Genomic DNA, 1,185 nt, shown 5'->3' with positions numbered 1-1,185 from the left:
CGTTTTCACTGTAACTACTAAATATACAATGCCGTGTCATTGATGATTTTTTAATTTGTCACCTTCTTGCAAAGTATACACATTGTCATGTTGACATGATTTAGTAATATTGCAAAAATCTATATGAGTATTCATTACAGATTTTTCTTAAACCAGGATTAAGTGTATAATATATAACCAAATTTTTAAGACGCTGTATAAATATACACTCCAGCATAAGGATATCACTAGAAAGAAAGCCAAGATAAATTTTGTAGAGCTTCCAGAACTATAATTTATTGGCATGCAGCAGACAGGAAGAAGTTTGAAAAAGCTGATTACAAAACACTAGGGGTCAGGGGCGGTTATAGTATTTAAACTTTGTTTTGCACATAGCCGTAAGTATTTAATGTCTTGTCCAGTATAGATTCAACGAAAGTTCCTCTAGTAGAGCAGTGATTAATTCACTTCCTACTTTTACATTCAGTGAACACTGCTAGGAACTGTGGGAAAACAAAAGAATAAAAAGCACTTTACTCTGGAAAAGAGTTCTGTAGCATTTCAAAAGTGGCAAAACTTAATACCAACAAATGACTTCTGTCTGCTCATGGTTTAACTCTTGCTGCTGAGATCCTGGGATCCAGAACCATTTTCCAGGCCCTGTGCTTGCTTAAGTTTGGATGCCAGATTCACCACTTTCCCCCAGCCCCAGCCTCCCTGGTACCTGTGCTTGGGTATCATTACAGTGCACCCCCGCACCCCCAACACACACAGCCACCGACAACCATTGCTTCAGAGCATATGTGAGAATCCAGATGAGCCTGTTGGGTGCTGGGGTCCTGTCACACATGCAAATGCTGATCGTAACATGCACACGTATAGTTCTGTATCCTAATGTGTGTGTGTGTGTGTGTGTGTGTGTGTGTGCGCGTGTGCAGGTGGTGGTTGGTGTTGAAACTGCTAGGTCCTATGACTCATGTCTCATGGCCAAAGTTATCTGGCCAAGGCAGAGTCTTACCCAGAGAGCAAGCCAAAGTTCTGTGTAGGCCTTCTACCTTTCCACATATCTTCTACCTCCCTGACTTCTGAAATCTGATTTCCACCATCAAAAAACTGAATCTAGTGAGCTTACCCACTGACAGCTCATGATGATGATTTACAGAAAGATGACTCAGGTTCAGACCTGCCCACTGTGTTAAAGATCTG

Source organism: Equus asinus, chromosome 8 (assembly GCF_041296235.1).
Source record: "Equus asinus isolate D_3611 breed Donkey chromosome 8, EquAss-T2T_v2, whole genome shotgun sequence".
Classification (NCBI taxonomy): Eukaryota; Metazoa; Chordata; class Mammalia; order Perissodactyla; family Equidae; genus Equus; species Equus asinus.
The sequence above is the reverse complement of the archived record's forward strand: the minus strand, read 5'-3'. Positions refer to the sequence as shown.